Below are 21945 nucleotides of genomic sequence, written 5' to 3'. Positions count from 1 at the left end.
GATACTAATAGAGTAGGATTGGCCTGTAATCCATACCATACCATATCCTGTAGGTGTAACCTTTCGCTCAATACTCAAATCTACAATTGAAGTATCTGAAGCCGCATCAATCGAGGATACACGACGGAAGGAATTGTTAGTTCGCCTCACCTTCCCGAAGCGTGGGTTTGTTTGCTTTACAAATTTGGTTCTCTCTATGCCAACCCCCCTCTCTTTTTCGTAAGACTGAGGTATAGGTAGGGCTAAAAAAAAGCAAAAAAAAGAGTCAAATCGCACCATCTCTATAATAAGTAAATGCCTTTTTTTCTCCTGAGGTTGTCGGAATTATTCGCAATAAAATATTGGCTACAATTGAGGAGGTCTTATCAATGAAATTTCCATTTCCACGGGATCTAGGCATAATTCCCAACCCATTCTATATAGAATTGTTTTCATTCCTTCACAAAATAACATAAAAACAAACACATTCGATTCTTATAATTATAAATAGATTGATCCATATGCTCTACTCTAAATCCATATGCTTTAAATGGATAAGAGAGATATGGATTTTCCGCTCAGCTCAAATTGTATCCTTTTCCTTCTGCTTGGACACGAAGAGATATGAAATATTTGACTAAGACTGGATTTCATTCCACTTTCCTATTTCTGAACAACAACTTATGTTATCAACTATTTCGTGTTTTCAAAGTTATTAATTGTCTCATACCCTATTTTTGATTTCGATAGTATGGTGTAGCGTATCTTATGCAAACGGAATTCTAAGGTTTCTTTATTTTATTATGCAATAAGAAGAATTCTTCCATTTTCTTTTTCTTTAGTTGCGGGAAAACCCAAATTAAAACTTTTATTTTATAGCGAGCGCAATTTCTAGTAAAAAATCCTGTATCCTTCCACTTAGATCAAAAGGAATTTTTCCAATAGAACTATGGAACCCCCGAGTGGTTGCGGTTGTACCTGTACTGCAGGAATAAGAAAACTCGCTATTCACTCAGTTTATTTTCCATAATAAGTTATGTAGGAGAGATGGCCGAGCGGTTCAAGGCGTAGCATTGGAACTGCTATGTAGACTTTTGTTTACCGAGGGTTCGAATCCCTCTCTTTCCGTTTTTCTTAATTCATCAACGTTAAGGATCACAATGTATCAAATCAAATAACAATTTTTTCCAGCAATAATATAATATCTTATATTATCTTATTTTGATTTAATAGAAATTAGAAATTCTCTATAGCAAATTACTGTGGTATGTAAAATACACATAGAGGAAAAAAGAAAAAAGGATCCTAATCCTAGGGTTAATCAATTTTAGCTAGTTGATGGGAAAATACAAATTAATGGTAATGGTCTTAGGGCGATTTAGTTCGGGGAAAGGGGAAGGGGAAGAAAATTCTATGAACCTTTCCTTTTTTCGTTAAGTTCAAGTCTGACGAGAGTAATATTCTACAACTAACAACTCATTTATTTTGAGACCGACCCACTTCCTATCTAGGATTTTATTTACTAGTCCTTTATATTCCAACGTGTCAATCGCCAAATGCTTTGGCAATTTCCCCGGGTCCGATGAAGCAATATAATTTTGAACCAGACCTTTTGATCTTTGGTTATCTTTCGTAGTAATAATATCTCGGGGTTTGCAACGAAAACTTGGTATATTGACTATACGACCATTAACTAAAATATGTCTATGGTTGACTAATTGGCGGGCCCCAGGAATGGTTGAAGCCATACCCAATCGAAAAAGGATATTATCCAAACGCATTTCAAGTAATTGTAGTAAAACCTGGCCTGTTGACCTTTTTGCTTTTCCAGCGATATGTACATATCTAAGTAATTGTCGTTCTGTCAGACCATAATGAAAACGCAATTTCTGTTTTTCTTGAAGACGAATACGATATTGCTCCTTTTTCCCAGAATTGAATTTTTTTTTAAGATTACTTCCGGATTTAGGTGTTTTTCTAGTGAGTCCTGGTAAAGCTCCCAGACGGCGTATTTTTTTTAAACGAGGTCCTCGATAACGGGACATGAAGACTCCTTTTTTTATTTTATTGAAATTTCATTTTACACAATTAATTTCATTGTATTTACATTACAGAATACATCGAAATTAAAACTGAATTAAACTACAGGATAAACAGAGTAAAATCAACTAAAGTACCCCAAAAAATGGAATTTCATCAAAATCTTTTTTTTTTGTATATATATTATTTATTTTATTGTTTTGTATCTAGCAAAATTGTAAGGTAAAAAACATAAAAGATCCTGGATTCTCCATTTAATTCGGAAAAAAAGAGATTCTTGTTCGTAGAACATCGATAGAGAAAAAAAAGCCGACTATCGGATTTGAACCGATGACCCTCGCATTACAAATGCGATGCTCTAACCTCTGAGCTAAGTGGGCTTACATAACGGAAATAGTGTAACAAATAGAAATAGGTATAGTATAGGAAATCCGTAAAATCTCAGATATTAGTTATTAATCTTAGCTATTAACTAGTTCTAAATTTGAAGTTATACTTATAAAAATAAAAAAATACTAAAACTTCTTAAAGATAAAGTTAGCTTGATATGCTTAACTATAGGATATTAAAAAATAAAATTATAGAATTTATTGGTATTTTCATTCGATCATTATAGACTTTATTATTTGTTAATAATTTGAGGATTAATATTTCACTAAGGGGAACATAGAGTCAGAGTAAATAAAATTGCTAATTCTGATTAGAAAAAAAGAATAAATATCAAGCGTTATAGTATAATTTTGAATACTATAAAAAAGTAAGACGGGAGGTGGGGGAGATAAAATCTAACTTTTGGATATATTGATTCGGATTGAATTGCAAATACATCAAGGATAGAATCAATTCAATTCTGAATTGCAATAAGCAAGCGAGGTCTCTCAAATAGAGTCGAACTGAACTGCTAGACTACGTTGAGTGATGAACTCAATGATTCAAAAAAAAAACTAAGAGATGGATGAAATTACACAAGGAATCCTGGTCTCAAAGAAGAGGGAAATGGGGATATGGCGAAATCGGTAGACGCTACGGACTTGATTGTATTGAGCCTTGGTATGGAAACCTGCTAAGTGGTAACTTCCAAATTCAGAGAAACCCTGGAATTAAAAAAGGGCAATCCTGAGCCAAATCCGTGTTTTGAGAAAACAAGGGGTTCTCGAACTAGAATACAAAGGAAAAGGATAGGTGCAGAGACTCAATGGAAGCTGTTCTAACGAATCGAGTTAATTACGTTGTGTTGTTAGTGGAATTCCTTCTAGTTCTAAATTAGAGAAAGAGGGGTTTTATACCTTATACATTTAATAAACACGTATAGATACTGACATAGCAAACGATTAATCACAGAACTCATATTATATTCTAATTATAATATAGGTTCTTTATCTTTTTTAAAAATGAAATTAGAAATGATAATGATTATGAAATAAAAAACTCATATCATAATTTTTTTTTTTCATTATTGTGAATCCACTCCAATCGAATATTGAATAATCAAATTCTTCAATTAAAATTCAAAGTTTTCGAGATCTTTAAAAAAGTGGATTAATCGGACGAGGACAAAGAGAGAGTCCCATTCTACATGTCAATACTGACAACAATGAAATTTCTAGTAAAAGGAAAATCCGTCGACTTTATAAGTTGTGAGGGTTCAAGTCCCTCTATCCCCAAATCCTCTTTTATTCCCTAACTATACTATATTATTATTATTTATCCTCTTTTTTTTTTTCTTTTTATCAATGCACTTTTTTTTCTTTTTATCAATGCAATGGGTTTAAGATTCATTAGCTTTCTCATTCTACTCTTTCACAAAGGAATGCGAAGAGAACTCAATGGATCTTATCCTATTCATTGAATAGATTTCTTTTTTATTAGAGTATCGGCAAGAAATCTTGGTTATTCACTCTATTTTTAAGTTTTATTTAAGTAAACCATGCACAATGCATAGGACTACCCCCCCCATTTTCAAATTTAAAATTTGAAATACTTTAATTAATTTTTAGTCCTTTTAATTGACATAGATACAAATACTCTACTAGGATGATGCACAAGAAAAGGTCAGGATAGCTCAGTTGGTAGAGCAGAGGACTGAAAATCCTCGTGTCACCAGTTTCAAATCTGGTTCCTGGCAGAGAAAAAAAAAAAAAAGATCCACCGAATAGGTATTGATCCAAATACCTCGAGATGGATTGTGATACATATTCATTAATAATATTTATTCATCTAAGTGGATAAATCTATAATATAAATATAGAGGCACTTCTTTTTCTTTTTAAAGAAGTTTTAAAATATATCTTTTCTTTATGATAAAGAAGGGGGTGAGATTCCCCTTTATTTTTTTGCGTTTCTTAATTTTGTATTCCGCTATTCCGACGAATATTTTTTTAGTCTTGCTTATCTTTATCTTATCTTATTTTCCTAGTTGTGCTAAGTAATGTGCGCGGTACAAAGTTCCTGGTAGAGAACTTCTTTGAGTCATCCTATTTTTCTGTTCATATGAAGGAAATTAATATGCGATTTTCAAAATAGGGGAATCCAAATGAAACCCTTTTTTTGCTCAGTCTATCTGGAATGCTTTTGTATAATTAGGAATTAATTATAAATAGGTATTCCGTTTCATCTAGGAAAAGAACCTAAAAATATTCCTTGACTTGAATAAAATCTGGAGTTGTGTTGTATAAGTGAGCATGAATTTCTTATCATTCAATGAGCATCTTGTATTTCATAAAAATTGGGGGTTATATAATCCTTACGTAAGGGCCAGCCTATCCAACTTTCAGGCATTAGGATACGTTTAAGGCGCGGATGATTATCATAAGAGATTCCCACCATATCATAAGATTCGCGTTCTTGAAAATCGGCACTTCTCCAAATCCAGAAGACAGACGGAATTCTAGGATTATCCTTTTGGGCAAAGACTTTTATGCAGACTTCTTCTGGATTATCTATACCATATTGTATTCTCGTAAGATGATACACGCTAGCTAAAGATCCACCGGGTGCTACATCATAAGCACATTGGGAGCGTAAATAATTGTAACCATATACATATAAAATGACAGCAATGGAATCCCAATCCCCTGCTTTTATTTGTAAAGTCTCTATTCCTCGGTGATCAAAGCCCAAAGATCTATGAACCACCTCATGTTTGACTAGCCAATTAGATAACCAACCCTGCTGCATTGTCTTCATCTCTCCCTCTTTGTATAAATATTTCACATTTCGGATGCAAGTTTGAAAGATTGCCCTGCTTTTTATTTTTCTACACAAAAGAGCCCCTCTCCTAATTCACTAATTTGTAGGAAGGTACTGAACTTTTGGATTTGAAAAAAGTTTCAGAAGATATATCTAATGTAGATGGTGATTGATAGAGCAATTCTTGCTCATAAGTTCCTGTATGAGTACTGCGCCTAACATAAAGCTTGTGACTGGTAGTAAAACATCTATTTTTATTTTGAGATAGAGTTTGATCCTCAACTATTTCTCGCGATATCTTCTTACGAAGTTTTGTTAGGGCATCTATAACTGCCTCCGGTTTAGGTGGGCAGCCCGGCAAGTAGACATCCACAGGAATTAACTTATCAACTCCCCGAACAGTACTATAGGAATCCGTACTGAACATTCCCCCTGTAATAGTACAGGCTCCCATAGCAATGACGTATTTTGGTTCAGGCATTTGCTCGTATAATCTCACTAAAGAGGGAGCCATTTTCATTGTTACCGTACCGGCTGTTAAAATTAGGTCTGCTTGCCTAGGACTTGATCTTGGTACCAATCCATAACGATCAAAGTCGAATCGTGAGCCTATTAATGAAGCAAATTCAATGAAACAACAACTGGTACCGTATAGAAGGGGCCATAAACTGGAGAGTCTTGACCAATTCGAAAGATCATTTGGTGTAGTTGAAATAACAGAATTGGAACTTGTTTGGTCAAGTAAGGGAAACTCAATCAAATTCATAACTGTCTCAATAGAATCTTTTCCTTCTTTTTTTTTGTCTAAATATTCAGTTAAGACCATTCCAAGGCTCCTTTTCGCCATGCATAAACTAAACCAACAACTAAGATAAGCACGAAAATCAAAGCTTCGATAAAAACGGATACACCCAATACGTCGAAACTCATTGCCCAAGGGTATAGAAAGACGGTTTCCACATCAAAAACAACAAAAACGAGCGCAAACATATAATAGCGTATTCGGAATTGTACCCAAGCCCCTCCCATGGGTTCTATACCCGATTCATAACTAGAAAGCTTCTCTGGTCCTTCACTAACCGGGGCTAAAAGTCCTGAAATCGAAAATGCCAAAATAGGAATAAGGCTTGCTATTATTAGAAATGTCCAAAAAATATCATATTCGTGAAGCAGAAACATAATGTACTCCCATTAATGTGGAATAGGCGGAACTTAAATTAGTCAATTCAATTCAGCATTGTCAATTTATCCAGAACTTCTCTCTTTTCCTCGGTGAAACAAGAATCTTTTTTGTTCAAACAAAAGCGCTTAGTTTAAGTTTAGCCTTTGTTTCCTCTGTGCTGCATCTTCTTTAAAGATTCATCCAATGGAATCCCAACTCCCTTTCTTTTGGATTTCCATTCTATTTAGATATGGTGTATGTAGATCTAATTCTTATATAAAGAAAACTTTCTCGTTTCACTTTGTCTCGCTTTCTCTAGAATCTCTAGAAAAAAGAATAGCTCTATCCTTTATTTAATATTTAATAATAAAATAATAAGAGACTATTAAATAAAAATGAGAATACTACTAAATTAGAACCTAATTAAGATAGTAGGACTAATCTATGCAGTATAATTAATGAGAAGTAATACTATAAAATAAAAATAAAGAACTCTATTTCAGAACTATGAGACAGAATATTCTGTTTTCTTATTTACTCTTTACTTTATTTTTTCTATTTAAAGTTGATCAATTTACATAATGTATCTATAAACAAAGTAATAAATATACTTAAAACAAAGTAGGAATTCGCAAAATGGATAAAATCATTGCAGTTATTATAGGGAAGTCTAGAGATATCCTATTTGAAGGAGGACGGGATTCAAATCAGGGAAAGGATCCTTTCTTCTATTGATTTGATAGAAATTCGTTTTTCTTTTCCTGTCTGTATGATTTTGATTTTCGATGAATGAGCCTTTGGTAATGCTTTTATCTCTATTCTATGTCGCAGGCGCCTATCCAGTCTATAAACAAATACTAATGAGAAAATGAAAACTATACTAAACTAAAGAAAACATAGGATAGAGATCCTAAAATCTAAAAAAGGGCATATTAGGGCTATACGGATTCGAACCGTAGACCTTCTCGGTAAAACAGATCAAACGGATTATTATCGAAATGATTTGAACTGTTTCAAAGACCCAACATGCATTTTTTTGCATTGGGCTCTTTCATAAACTGATTTAAAGATCAGTTAGTCCACCATAGTTTTTCTTTACGGAAAGATAATGAGATGGCTCCCTGTGCTCTGATTGATTTTTTGTATTATGATCTATCTAGGAGCAATACCAAAGTGTTTCAAAGGAGGATTACCTTGACTTAGGTCTGCCTCCGGTCTAAATTAAATCAACCTAAGTGAAATGGAGTCTCTATCGTTCCACTGCAAGAGTTAACTATGAGACTTCATACACCTTAAAGTTCATAGAACGAAAAGAAGTTTTTTGGAGGCCCTTATCCTCATTACGCCTAGCATTTAGTGGGCTGGATATTTACCTTATCAACTAGCAAATCCATAAGGGTTCTATTTGATTAGGCACCTGAATTGGCACCTGAATCGGACTGAACCGACTGTTTGTCAGGCTACTGTTCTCCTATTCTCTCGAATCTATGAAGTAAGACATTGATTTTGCAATAAGATCGATTATGTTCATTGCATAATAAGCTCCTTTGAAAAGCATTGGCGCACGTGTAAACGAGTTGCTCTACCGAACTGAGCTATAGCCCTTATCAGAGATATCTTAACATATAGATAATTTCTTGTCAAGATGAATATTTTCTAATGCCAGAGGATACCCCTTTGATCTGTATCTGTTTAGTATTTAGTTTAGTATTTAGTATATAACAGACCAATAACAGAGCGGTATTGCTTAGAAAAGGGATTCAATATATAATCGATCGAAGTAATGGGTCTTCCTTTGTGGTGATAAATTGCCTACTTAACTCAGTGGTTAGAGTATTGCTTTCATACGGCGGGAGTCATTGGTTCAAATCCAATAGTAGGTAAGTAGGTAGAAAAATTACTAGATAGCATTGGACTTACTTCGCTTCGCTATCTAATAACTTTTTCTACCCCTCTTCCCTTTTTCTTTGTATCAACTATAAACCACTGGATTGTCTTCAATTGGATGGGGGAATCCAATTGACAGCCTCGATTCGTATCCTAGCTCGTCTGAGAGCGAGCTTCGCTTCAACCAAATCTTTCGTACCCTCAGCTTTACTCAAGTTAGCTTCGGCTATTTCAAGTGCCTTTTGAGCTTCTTCCGGATCAATATCACTACCCAGTTCCGCATCATTTCCTAAAATGATGATCTCATTATTAACTATTCTCGCAAAACCGCTCCACAGAATCGCTGTTAACCATTGGTCGTTGAGGAGGCGTATTCTCAAAGGACCCATATCTACTGCTGTGTTAATGGGGGCGTGGTTTGGTAATACGCCAATTTGGCCACTATTAGTGGATAAAATGATTTCTTTCACTTCACAATCCCAAATAATTCGCTTAGGAGTCAGTACATAAAGATTTAATTTCATTTCTTCGATTTGTTCTCCTCTTCTAAGGTTATAGCTTTCGTGCTAGCTTCATCGATGTTACCCACCAAATAAAAAGCCTGTTCAGGTAGGCCGTCTAATTCTCCGGAAAGGATTAGTTGAAATCCCCTAATAGTTTCCGCAAGAGCAACATACTTTCCTGGAGAACCAGTAAAAACTTCTGCCACAAAGAACGGTTGTGATAAGAAACGCTCAATTTTTCTTGCTCTTGCTACAGTTAAACGATCCTCTTCCGATAATTCATCCAAGCCAAGAATTGCGATAATGTCCTGAAGTTCTTTGTAACGTTGTAAAGTTTCCTTAACTCTTTGCGCAGTTTCATAATGTTCGTTGCCAACGATCCGAGGCTGTAACATAGTCGAGGTTGAATCTAAAGGATCTACTGCTGGATAAATACCCTTGGAAGCTAATCCTCTGGAAAGTACGGTAGTAGCATCCAAATGTGCAAATGTTGTGGCAGGGGCAGGGTCGGTCAAATCGTCTGCAGGTACATAAACTGCTTGAATCGAAGTTATAGATCCCTTTTTAGTAGAAGCAATTCTTTCTTGCAAAGAACCCATTTCTGTACTAAGAGTAGGTTGATAACCCACTGCGGAGGGCATTCTCCCTAATAAAGCGGATACCTCTGATCCTGCTTGAACAAAACGAAAGATATTATCGATAAATAAAAGCACGTCTTGCTTATTAACATCTCGGAAATATTCCGCCATAGTTAGGGCAGTTAAACCAACTCTCATACGAGCTCCCGGTGGTTCATTCATTTGGCCATAGACTAGAGCTACCTTTGATTCCTCAATATTTTTTTCATTAATTACTCCGGATTCCTTCATTTCCATATAAAGATCATTTCCTTCACGAGTCCGTTCCCCTACTCCACCGAATACGGATACGCCCCCATGAGCTTTAGCAATGTTATTGATTAATTCCATGATCAGTACTGTTTTACCTACTCCAGCCCCCCCAAATAGTCCTATTTTTCCTCCACGTCGATAAGGAGCTAAAAGATCGACGACCTTAATACCTGTTTCAAAGATGGATAATTTCGTATCTAACTCGATAAAGGCAGGCGCAGATCTATGAATAGGGAACGTTGCACTACTATCTACAGGACCCAAATTGTCAACAGGCTCCCCAAGAACGTTGAAAATTCGTCCGAGAGTAGCTCCACCGACCGGAACACTGAGAGGAGCTCCCGTGTCAATCACTTCCATTCCTCTCATCAACCCGTCCGTAGCACTCATAGCTACAGCTCTAACTCGATTATTTCCTAATAATTGTTGTACCTCACAAGTCACATTAATTTGCTTATCGGCAGTGTCTCTACTCTGGACTACCAAAGCGTTATAAATATAAGGTAACTTGCCTGGGGGAAAAGTGACATCCAGCACGGGTCCAATAATTTGATCGATACGACCTGTACTTTTTTCTTCAATTGTGGAAACCCCGGGAGGAGAAGTAGTAGGATTGGTTCTCATAATTATCACATAATTAAAAAAAAGGAATTTGTCGAAATTTTTCTTTTTTTATTGTTGAATAATGCCAAATCAAATCAAAAAAAATCCAAAAGTAAAAAGGAAATGAATTAGTTAATTCAATAAGAGAGAAAAGGGGACCAGGACTTGATTTCGTTGCCCAAGCGAATCCCATTCAATCGTTTACTCATGGAATGAGTCCATTGGAAAGTTCAATCAATCTTTTTTTTCATATACATTTTGCCTTTTGTGGAGGATCTGTGCCTACTCTACTTTCCTATCTAGGACTTCGATATACAAAATATATACTACTGTGAAGCATAGATTGCTGTCAACAAAGAATTTTATTAGTATTTAGTTAGGTATTTGCATTCAAAATAAGAAAAGAGAACTATTAAGAACTTGTAAAATAAGGATTAGGAATTAATTTGGGTTGCGCTATATCTATCAAAGAGTATACAATAATTATGGATTTGGTAAATCAAATCCATGGTTTAATAACGAACCGTGTTTTACCATAACAACAACTCAATTCCTATCGAATTCCTATATTGGAATTCCTATAGGATAGAACATACACAGGGTGTACGCATTATATATGAATGAAACATATTCATTAACCTAAGCATGCCCTCAATTTTCTTTAATGAGTTGATATTATATTAATTGAATATCCTTTTTGTTTTACGAGATTTTTGCTAAAGTTTCATTTACGCCTAATTAACATCGAGTAGACCCTGTTATTGTGAGAATTCTTAATTCAAGAGTTATAGGGAGGGACTTATGTCACCACAAACAGAAACTAAAGCAGGTGTTGGATTTCAAGCTGGTGTTAAAGATTATAAATTGACTTACTACACCCCAGAGTATGAAACTAAGGATACTGATATCTTGGCAGCATTCCGAGTAAGTCCTCAGCCTGGGGTTCCGCCCGAAGAAGCAGGGGCTGCAGTAGCTGCCGAATCTTCTACTGGTACATGGACAACTGTTTGGACTGATGGACTTACCAGTCTTGATCGTTACAAAGGACGATGCTATCACATCGAGCCTGTTGCTGGGGAAGACAACCAATGGATCTGTTATGTAGCTTATCCATTAGACCTATTTGAAGAGGGTTCCGTTACTAACATGTTTACTTCCATTGTAGGTAACGTATTTGGTTTCAAAGCCCTACGTGCTCTACGTTTGGAGGATCTACGAATTCCCCCTACTTATTCAAAAACTTTCCAAGGCCCGCCTCATGGTATCCAAGTTGAAAGAGATAAGTTGAACAAGTACGGTCGTCCTTTATTGGGATGTACTATTAAACCAAAATTGGGATTATCCGCAAAAAATTATGGTAGAGCGTGTTATGAGTGTCTACGTGGTGGACTTGATTTTACCAAAGATGATGAAAACGTAAACTCACAACCATTTATGCGCTGGAGAGACCGTTTTGTCTTTTGTGCCGAAGCTATTTATAAATCACAGGCCGAAACCGGTGAAATCAAGGGGCATTACTTGAATGCGACTGCGGGTACATGTGAAGAAATGATTAAGAGAGCTGTATTTGCAAGAGAATTAGGGGTTCCTATTGTAATGCATGACTACTTAACTGGGGGATTCACCGCAAATACTACTTTGGCTCATTATTGCCGCGACAATGGCCTACTTCTTCACATTCACCGTGCAATGCATGCAGTTATTGATAGACAGAAAAATCATGGTATGCATTTCCGTGTATTAGCTAAAGCATTGCGTATGTCTGGGGGAGATCATATCCACTCCGGTACAGTAGTAGGTAAGTTAGAAGGGGAACGCGAAATGACTTTAGGTTTTGTTGATTTATTGCGCGATGATTTTATTGAAAAAGATCGTGCTCGCGGTATCTTTTTCACTCAGGACTGGGTATCCATGCCAGGTGTTATACCGGTAGCTTCAGGTGGTATTCATGTTTGGCATATGCCAGCTCTGACCGAAATCTTTGGGGACGATTCTGTATTACAATTTGGTGGAGGAACTTTAGGACATCCTTGGGGAAATGCACCTGGTGCAGCAGCTAATCGAGTGGCTTTAGAAGCCTGTGTACAAGCTCGTAACGAAGGGCGCGATCTTGCTCGCGAAGGTAATGAAATTATCCGAGCAGCTTGCAAATGGAGTCCTGAACTAGCCGCAGCTTGTGAAGTATGGAAGGCGATCAAATTCGAGTTCGAGCCGGTAGATACTATTGATTAACTAGATAAAACTAAAGATAAAGAAGGTATAAATAAAAAAGAAACGAAATAAAAAGAGAAAAAAATCAGTTATGAAATGCAGTAATTCTTCTTTATTCTTCTAATTGATTGCAATTAAACTCGGCTCAATCTTTTTTAGAAAAAAAAGATTGAGCCGAATAAAAATAGATCATGATATGATCATGAGACTTGACAAATTGAGATTCGTCTATTCTATATATCTAGAATATATATATTAAGGTATAATACAATAAAGAAATACAAATAAAATAATAAAATAATAAAATATAGTATTATCATATGATAATGATAATGGAATCAAATACGCAGTATTTACAGAAAAAAGTCTTCGTTTATTGGGAAAGAATCAATATACTTTTAATGTCGAATCGGGATTCACTAAGACAGAAATAAAGCATTGGGTCGAACTCTTCTTTGGTGTTAAGGTGGTAGCTGTGAATAGCCATCGACTACCTGGAAAAGGTAGAAGAATAGGACCTATTCTGGGCCATACAATGCATTACAGACGTATGATCATTACCCTTCAACCGGGTTATTCTATTCCACTTCTAGATAGAGAAAAAAACTAAAGGAGAATGAATGAAAAAAGACATAGTTTGGAAGTTAGACCTTTTTATAGGACTCTCTTTCAATTTCAAAAAAGAGGACGTTTGAAACTTTTAACAGGCGTAATCGTGAGTCAACAAGTGACTCGAACTGTGTGTAAAAAAAGAAGCATTTTTTTTTTTTCAAAATGCTAGAACTAGATAAGGAAGTTTTCTATAACCTTGAGAAAAAGGATAAAAAGGTAGTTTTTTTTTAGTTTATGACTCCGATCAAGAGCGAGAAATCCTTGATTTGGGATTGGACATAGAACCTGGACCCATCGTAGAGACGTTTAGTTCAAAAGAAAGGATCGTATCCTGATGGTAAGAATTATACTTTCGTGGAAATACAGCGCTATAGACTTCAATGCGGTAGAGTAGACGTTTTGTTTCTAATTTTTCTGGACCAAACCTCCGCTCCGACCCAACGATACAATGAATTTTTTCTGTTCATATTCATAAATAAAAAAGATTCGGAATCGCAATGCTACTATATGCGTCCAGAGGAGTATTTGGAATAATATTCTTCTATAATCCATTATTGCGGGGGGTCTTACTAACAGGGCTTCGCTGCACGGGACAGGTCTTCGTCGAAAAGCTAACTCCACCCGGCATTTTCATACCCTTTCTTTGGGTGGTATATCGCCTTTTAAAGTCTAAGAGGGTAGTAGGGGATCTATAGTAGGTAAGATAATTTGCCCTTTGATTTTGATTGAATATACTATTTTTCCGCCTTTACCACGCATTATTGTATGCGCTTCTAGAGAAGTATGTATGCAGGAAGTAAATTCTAACCGCTTTCTTTTGAATCCAATTTCAAATTAGATTAGAAAGATAGAAAGGCCATGAGGATGGGAAAATCAAAATAAAATCTTTTTAATTAGTTCTCCTTTTTTGGAATTTTCTTATTATCCTTTCATTTTTTTTACAGAATATTTTTCAAACTAAAAATAAAAAATACAATACAATAGTCAATATTCCTTATAATAGATATACTTAATTATATCATAAGAATCTTAAGATATTTTTCGACTAGATAGAAATAGTAAATTTGAATTGAGACACCTATTCCATGACGGATTTAAACTTACCTTCTATTTTCGTGCCTTTAGTAGGCTTAGTATTTCCGGCAATTGCAATGACTTCTTTATTTCTTTATGTGCAAAAAAATAAGATTGTCTAGTATTTTTTAGTGTAAGTAATATAATATGGTAGGGTATGTGGCTTTTTCTACACACACTTTCTACACACAAATGAAAAACGGTTATGGATGCGGATATAGGCTACGAGCATAAATGCATGAATATGCAGAGCCAGGTATAGCGAGTTTTATTTTATTTATTTTAATTGAATCAACGAATATTTTTTGAATAGAAAGTCAATGTATCTAACCTATTATTTCACAGGAGTACTAGTTGCTGAAGGCGATTTCAGAATCAAAAAAAGTAAAGTCAAAATTATTTAGCTTATTCTCTCAATTTCAATCGACCGCTGCTGGATTTAGTATATCTAATATGAATTGGCGATCAGAACACATATGGGTAGAACTTCTAAAAGGTTCTCGAAAAAGGGGTAATTTTTTCTGGGCCTGTATTCTTTTTCTAGGTTCACTAGGATTCTTATCGGTTGGGATTTCCAGTTATCTTGGTAAGAATATTATATCTATACTTCCATCTCAAGAAATTCTTTTTTTTCCGCAGGGGGTCGTGATGTCTTTCTACGGAATCGCAGGCCTATTCATTAGCTCCTACTTGTGGTGTACTATTTTGTGGAATGTAGGTAGTGGTTATGACCGATTCGATAGAAAAGAGGGAATAGTGTGCATTTTTCGTTGGGGATTCCCTGGAATAAAACGTCGCGTCTTCCTTCGATTCCTTATGCGGGATATCCAATCAATTAGAATTCAGGTTAAAGAGGGTCTTTATCCTCGTCGTATTCTTTATATGGAAATCCGGGGCCAGGGGATCATTCCCTTGACTCGTACTGATGATAAATTTTTTACTCCACGAGAAATTGAACAAAAAGCTGCCGAATTGGCCTATTTCTTGCGCGTACCAATTGAAGTATTTTGAGGTATCTTTTTTGAACTGAGTTGAATGAAGAAAAGAAGAATTGGAAGAAGAAAAGTTTTCTCAACACAGGGAGGAAGTCCCTTCTAAATTGGATTTGTTATTGTAAGGGGATTTTTAAGTATTTATCTAAAGGAAGGAACAAACGAGGATAAGAGAAATTTGCTTTTAATTTTTTTTTATCCAAGTTAGATATATCGCATACTATTCTTCCTTTTTCATCCGAAAGGGCTTTTTTTTTATTCTATTTCACTATTTCATTCCATCTAGATCTAAGAAAGAACCCAATGCACTGAAATTCCACTAATAACTAATATACAAAAAAGAAGAATAGATACAGGGTATCAAACCTATAGAGTTTTTGCTTCAAAGAAATAGAAATATCATGAAATAGAAATATCATCATATAGAGTCAGGGAATGGAATAGAGTCAGCGAATGAAGCATATTCATTAACAACTCCATTTACAGATCAAAAATGAAAAAAAAGAAAGCATTGCCTTCTTTACTATATCTTGTATTTATCGTACTTTTGCCTTGGGGGGTCTCTTCCTCATTTAACAAATGTCTGGAACTTTGGATTAAGAATTGGTGGAATACCAGGCAATCCGAAACTCTCTTAACTGATATTCAAGAGAAAAGGATTCTAGAAAGATTCATAGAATTAGAAGAACTTTCTCTCTTGGACGAGATGATAAAAGGGAAACTAAAGACACATGTACAAAAACCTCCTACAGGAATACACAAGGAAATAATACAATGGGTCAAAATAAATAATGAGGATCATCTCCATACCATTTTGCATTTCTCGACAAATATAATCTGTTTGGCTATTCTAAGTGGTTCTTTTTTTCTGGGTAAAGAGGAACTTGTCATTTTGAATTCTTGGGTTCAGGAATTCTTCTATAATTTAAATGACTCAATAAAAGCTTTTTTTATTCTTTTAGTTACTGATTTTTTTGTTGGATTTCACTCCACCCGTGGTTGGGAACTAGTAATTCGTTGGGTCTACAACGATTTTGGATGGGCTCCTAACGAGCTTATTTTCACTATTTTTGTTTGTAGTTTTCCAGTAATTCTAGATACATGTTTGAAATTTTGGGTCTTTTTTTGTTTAAATCGTCTATCTCCTTCGCTTGTAGTCATTTATCATTCAATTAGTGAAGCATAAATTCATTTGATCTCCCGATATTAATATTAATCAAATTAGCAAGCATCTTTTTTTAGAAAGAAAGCCCTTTTCCATTTTAGCAAAATTCTTTCTATTTATACCTACTTTAAGGTATTCATCATTGCAGTACAACTGTTGCAGTAGAATGACAACAGATTCGTGTATAGGGAACTAGATTAGCTTAGCTACCTATCTAATTTATTGTAGAAATTCTGGGATCTGCGATTGGACATGGAAAATAGAAATACTTTTTCTTGGGTAAAGGAACAGATAACTCGATCGATTTCTGTATCGATCATGATATACGTAATAACTCGGACATCTATTTCAAATGCATATCCCATTTTTGCGCAGCAGGGTTATGAAAACCCACGAGAAGCAACTGGACGAATTGTATGTGCCAATTGCCATTTAGCTAGCAAGCCCGTCGATATTGAAGAAGTTCCCCAAGCTGTGCTTCCCGATACTGTATTTGAAGCAGTTCTTCGAATTCCTTATGATATGCAATTGAAACAAGTTCTTGCTAATGGAAAAAAGGGAGGGTTGAATGTAGGTGCTGTTCTTATTTTGCCCGAGGGATTCGAATTAGCGCCGCCCGATCGTATTTCCCCTGAGTTAAAAGAAAAGATAGGAAATCTTGCTTTTCAGAGTTATCGTCCCGATAAAAAAAACATTCTTGTGATAGGCCCTGTTCCCGGTAAGAAATATAGTGAAATTGTCTTTCCCATTCTTTCCCCTGATCCTGCTACGAAGAAAGATGCTCATTTCTTAAAATATCCCATATATGTAGGGGGAAACCGAGGAAGAGGACAGATCTATCCTGATGGTAGCAAGAGTAACAATACAGTCTATAATGCTACGTCAACAGGTATAGTAAGAAAAATACTACGTAAAGAAAAGGGGGGGTATGAAATATCCATAGTTGATGCATCAGATGGACGCCAAGTGATTGATATTATACCTCCCGGACCAGAACTTCTTGTTTCAGAGGGGGAATCCATCAAGCTTGATCAACCATTAACAAGCAATCCTAATGTGGGAGGTTTTGGTCAGGGGGACGCAGAAATCGTGCTTCAGGATCCATTACGTGTCCAAGGCCTTTTGTTCTTCTTCGCATCCGTTATTTTGGCACAAGTTTTTTTGGTTCTCAAAAAGAAACAGTTTGAAAAGGTTCAATTGTACGAAATGAATTTCTAGGTCCCGGGATTTCTTACCATCAAGTTGGTAAAAAGCCTCGATTTATTGGCAATTGCTAGAATTATCTATGATCTATTTTGGAAATCCTTTTTTTGTTTAGACTGCTTTTTGTTTATGAGATGTCTGGAATTCCTTATTTATATCCCATGCAAAAGAAGAGAATCCAAGGCAAAGGCGAGAACAATCAAATTAAAATTTCTTCTTTTTCGGAGGGATTGCAGGTCTTCTTAATCGTCTATTCGGCACAAGAAAAAGCCTTTTTCTTGTGCCGATTCTTCTTGTATCAAAATAAGAATCCTTTTTCTTCCTAATTCGTCAAAGATTACTATTTCTTCTTTATTCGGGTCTGTCTCTTGGACCTCTTTTTCTTTTGCTTAGGTTTAGCCGAGGTAGTGGACAAACAGAGGGGAAGAAAATATGGCGGGGGAAAAATTTCTTGTGATTGTGAGCAAATTGCTTGGCTTGTTTAATTAAGTTCAACTTCAAATTTACAGAAATTTTGCAAAAAAAAAGTAAACTCTTCCATTGAAGGTTTTTTTATTTTTAGGCTAGTTGAATAGTTTTGATTAAGGTTTTATTAGTTTATTACTCGAAACTAAATCAAGGATTTTCAGGATACTTCCTTCGTGGAATAAGATATTGGATCCTCGAGTGATCTCTTTTTCTTGTTGCTTCATAAGAGTGAATCGAATAGATTCAATTCGCGTTATAAGAGTAAAATAAAAATTCCGCGGGTCCTTTCCGCTCTAATCAGATAAAGGGGGGTAAGGACCCGCTAAGCTCCTACTTTTTCATGTTTACAATCTGGTCCCTCCGATTACTATAGAGATGAACCCAATCCAGAATATGAACCATAAAAGAAAACACCTACTAAACCAATCACAGCAATACCAGCTACAGTACCTATCAGCCAAAGAGGAATTCTTCCAGTAGTATCGGCCATTTCCCCTACTTTCCTCCACATTTTATCAATTGGTCATGCTAGAGACAAAAACAGTCATGGGTAGTTATAAGGATGGTATCCTTCCAAATGGGATAAGAGAATTCTTATTAGTCTCTTTCTTTCTCTCAATTGAAGAAGTAATTGGAAAATAAAACAGCAAGTACAAAAATGAGTAATAAACCCCAGTATAGACTGGTACGATTCAATTCAACATTTTGTTCATTCGGGTTTGATTGTGTCATAGTTCTATAGTTGGAATTTGTTTTATCGTTGGATGAACTGCATTGCTGATATTGATCCCAAGAAAAAAACAGTAGGTACAGCTAGTCCGTGAATAGCCAGCCATCGCACTGTAAAAATAGGATAGGTTCGATCTATGGTCATTGAGGGCCTCCTAAAAGGATCTACTAAATTCATCGAGTTGTTCTAAAGAATCAAAACGGTCGGTTATTAACGGAATTCCTTGTCGGCTTTCCGTGAAATACTCGTTTGGCCTAGGACTTCCAAACACGTCATAAGCTAAACCCGTACTGACAAATAACCAACCCGCAATGAATAGGGAAGGTATAGTAATGCTATGAATAACCCAGTATCGAATACTGGTAATAATATCAGCAAAAGAACGTTCTCCCGTGCTTCCAGACATGCTGAACTCCCAAAATTTTTGTACATTCAAAAAAGGAATTGATTCCGTAAAAGATGGGATCGACCAGTAAATAGAAAATTACTGATATTTCATCCTTGTGAGATTGTCAATTTTGTACCAAAGGTGTATTTTGAGTATACCGAATTAGTATAGCTATCCTTCCTATGGCACAGCAATCTGGTTTTGCCTGGTTCCGAAACATAATTACTTTTTTATTTTTTTTTTGTCTATAGGTAAGCTATATGTTATTCAAGGCATCAATAGAAAACCCCATTTTTGTAGGTTCTACTTACTTTTCATTGGCTTCGGAATAATAGAGTAATTCGGAATAGCAGCCAAAATCTTGGGAAAATCTAAGTTAATGATCAATAGGTTTGGATAAATAATTTAGGAAGGATATTCTCATACTGACACAATACAAGGACAAGTATATGTGAAATCTATCCTTTCATAATTCGTAATTCATCCTTGTATTGTTTGTTGGATTAGGTCTAACTTTCTTGACCAAACTGCGAGCGCGGAACTTTACGAGATGAAATAGGGAAAGACAGAAGATAGAATAGAACTTAAAAGGATAATTGAAGTGACTCGTCTTCGAATCTACTTTGGTTGGAGTTCGAAAAAGGAATAAAAATAAAGTAAATTCAAGGAAGAGCTTTCTTTTTTTTTTTTTTTTAACAGCCCCTTGGCAGGTCGTGGAATGCTTTTGTTCTCCTCTTATTCCATATGGAATACAATCAGTTAAAATAAGAAGGAATAGGGGAATATTCGATCGTTCACTCCAAAAAGAGGGTCCTATTGAAAAAGAAATTATCCAAAATAGAAAGAAGTTTTTTTTTTCAAATTCAATTGTTTATTTATCTCTTATTCAAAAATTTCCCTGAAAATTGAATTTCTTTTTTTCATTCAATGGGGTTAGATGATCTAGTTCTTAATATTATTACTTTACTCAATTGACAAATTCCACAACAAATCTCTTGATTCGGAATTAGGGACTCATGTATCATCTGATGAATCCACTTTCTTTTACACTTCTGTATCTTACTCTATCTTGTTTTTTAGTATTATCTAAAATAACTGATGAATTATGAATTTTCCATAACTTAGGTAAATGCTTTACCAACATATGTAGTGTAGTAAAAAAAAATAAATGGAATTTAACTCTTTCATGCTTACTTTAACTAGTTATTTTGGTTTTCTACTGGCTGCTTTAACTATAACCCCAGCTCTATTTATTGGCTTGAACAAGATACGCCTTATTTGAATTGACTGAATAATTATAATTCAGAAAAGAAAAATCTTTCTTTGGGATTCCTGGCATTCTACGACTCTTTTCCAGACTAATTAGGAATTCTTTTCTTGGTCATTGAGATTCGTGGATAATTTAGAGTACTATTTAGGGATAGATCGTACCTCTTTTTTTATCCCCTCGAACAAATCGAAATGATTGAAGTTTTTCTATTTGGAATCGTCTTAGGCCTAATTCCTATTACTTTAGCGGGATTATTCGTGACTGCGTATTTGCAATACAGGCGTGGGGATCAGTTGGATCTTTGATTGAGTCATTTTTTTTTTTTGATTGACCTCCTCCAGACCAGAGAGGAGGTCAAATTGAAATTGGAGTTACAATTCAATTTTGTTAAGTTATTTTACTCTGCTTCGACATAAAATAGATGGAATCACGCTCTGTAGGATTTGAACCTACGACATCGGGTTTTGGAGACCCGCGTTCTACCGAACTGAACTAAGAGCGCTTTCATTCATTCAAAAAGAAAATCTTTTTCTATTCCTAATGTATCTCACGTACGTATAGTCTCCACAAATTCAAGTTATACCCACTTTACTTTAATTGATCTCGTCGCTACTGCCTATAAAGAAGAAAGAAGTAATAGGTAGGGATGACAGGATTTGAACCTGTGACATTTTGTACCCAAAACAAACGCGCTACCAAGCTGCGCTACATCCCTTTTCCAAATTAAATTGTTGTACAATGCCATTGTACACAATTCCTGTCTTCTTTTCCACATCATAATTTTCTTCTTCTTTCTTTCTCTATCTATATATAGAACCCTCGTGTCATTTCTTCTTTTTGGTCTCATATAATTAAGGAATTATATACATATAAAATCCAATATAATTTCGCCTATAAAAGAAGGATTACTTTTCCTTGGTAATATATAGGAAGAAGGGGTCATCTTTTTCTTTTTTAGGGATAGGAAAATTTCGTCGATATGGTTCATTTTATATATAGCATAACAATCTTGGGCAAGAGTTTATGATCATATATGTATTCCAACAAGGAAGGAGGATTTTCAATGCGGGATATAAAAACATATCTCTCTGTAGCACCCGTGCTAAGTACTCTATGGTTTGGTGCTTTAGCAGGTTTATTGATAGAAATTAATCGTTTATTCCCAGATGCTTTGTCATTCCCTTTTTTTTAATTCTAGTTATTGCTATGGGAGGGATAGATTTCTTCGTGATATGACAAAATTTGATCCTTTTCAATCTTTTTTTAGTATCGGAAGGAAAAAGAAAGAAAAGATGGATTGGGTTGAACCTCAGAGTCATTAAAAATTTGGTAAACCCCATTTTTGAAAATAGAAATTCAATTTAAAGGGGTACCCAAGCTAAATAAGGCCTCAGAAATCAGAGCATAGAAAAGGCGGGGCTGGCTAATTAAATGAAAGGATTTCGAACCAAAATCTTTGCTAATTCGACAAGGATTGTATTCTTTAATTATTTCTCTATTTTTTATTACTTAATTAAAGAATAAAAAAAAATTATTCTAATGAATTTTATTCTTCTTCTTCGGATTCAAAATAGAAGAA

General features: G+C 35.2%; 4 non-coding genes across 4 annotated transcripts; 1 reads left to right on the top strand and 3 right to left on the bottom strand.

The window, feature by feature from the left end:
* Positions 1-1020: 1020 nt before the first annotated feature.
* TRNAS-GGA (transfer RNA serine (anticodon GGA)) lies at positions 1021-1107 on the top strand. The gene has a single exon. It is a non-coding gene; the product is annotated as a tRNA-Ser (tRNA).
* A 1219-nt stretch (positions 1108-2326) lies between these two features.
* On the bottom strand, positions 2327-2399 carry TRNAT-UGU (transfer RNA threonine (anticodon UGU)). Its single transcript has one exon. It is a non-coding gene; the product is annotated as a tRNA-Thr (tRNA).
* Positions 2400-20794: 18395 nt separating this feature from the next.
* TRNAW-CCA (transfer RNA tryptophan (anticodon CCA)) lies at positions 20795-20868 on the bottom strand. The gene has a single exon. It is a non-coding gene; the product is annotated as a tRNA-Trp (tRNA).
* A 139-nt stretch (positions 20869-21007) lies between these two features.
* On the bottom strand, positions 21008-21081 carry TRNAP-UGG (transfer RNA proline (anticodon UGG)). The gene has a single exon. It is a non-coding gene; the product is annotated as a tRNA-Pro (tRNA).
* Positions 21082-21945: the final 864 nt, after the last annotated feature.

Source organism: Triticum urartu, unplaced genomic scaffold (genome assembly GCF_056163025.1).
Source record: "Triticum urartu cultivar PI428250 unplaced genomic scaffold, HENAU_Tu73 scaffold2, whole genome shotgun sequence".
Classification (NCBI taxonomy): Eukaryota; Viridiplantae; Streptophyta; class Magnoliopsida; order Poales; family Poaceae; genus Triticum; species Triticum urartu.
Note: the sequence above shows the minus strand (reverse complement) of the source record. Positions and strands in the feature narration are given on the sequence as shown.